This window comes from Penaeus monodon, chromosome 31 (genome assembly GCF_015228065.2).
Source record: "Penaeus monodon isolate SGIC_2016 chromosome 31, NSTDA_Pmon_1, whole genome shotgun sequence".
Lineage (NCBI taxonomy): Eukaryota > Metazoa > Arthropoda > Malacostraca > Decapoda > Penaeidae > Penaeus > Penaeus monodon.
In genome coordinates, this window is record NC_051416.1 from 7,308,006 (window position 1) to 7,308,891 (window position 886).

The following is an 886-nucleotide window of genomic DNA, read 5'->3' on the forward strand; positions in this document are numbered from 1 at the left end:
AGGGACTAAAAGTGTAGTAGAAATTGAAATGCTCCAAGGTTTTTAAGTATCCCAATAAACTATTTCTCTATTCATATATCATTTTTAGATACCAGCAGCAGAACCGGTTCCACAATGAGATTCGCTTGACATCAAAGGTATCATTCTGTTCATGATCGTCAGCACTAATGAAAGTCATAGCTTTTCTTTTTTCTAAATACATTCTGCAGTGTTCGCCTGTGGACCCATCAAGGACTCCAAGATCTATTGATCTCCGGACCATGGGCAGCAGGTAGGCAGCCGAAGCTTGCTAAGATGTATATAAACACGGGGGAAATGCGCCTCGAGTTTTTCATCGTAGAGTTCAAAGGGATTTTATTTCGACCTGGTTTTAGCATCGTTAACGTTGAGCATTAAAACTAATATATCACAGTAACTTTTATTCTGAGACCTAAAAAGTTTATGCCATGTAATACTCATCCCTACGAATAACAACGGCAAAAAGTAAAGGGCTCTCAATAACTTTGTCTCTGATATCCCGTTCGTAAGAAAACGAACAGGTCCCACCGAGACTCGAACTCGGATTGTTGGATTCAGAGTCCAAAGTGCTAACCATTACACCATGGGACCACTGCCAATTCTTTGAGAAATACAAAGTTACTGTATACAGCAGTGCTACAAAACAATTTTCCAATCATGGGAATCTACGAAAACAGATTGTATCTGTATTTCTTGTATACACTTTTTGTTTTCCAGTAGCAGCATAATCAGGATTTTAGGAAGAAGGCCACTGCCGTAGAAGAGGTTAGGCGGCTGAGCTGCCTGGGGAGCGGGCCGGTGACGTCGCCTCGCGCGGCAGCCGGTCCCTTCGAGCCCCTCGTGTGGTGGCGTCATTGGAATCCCGGGC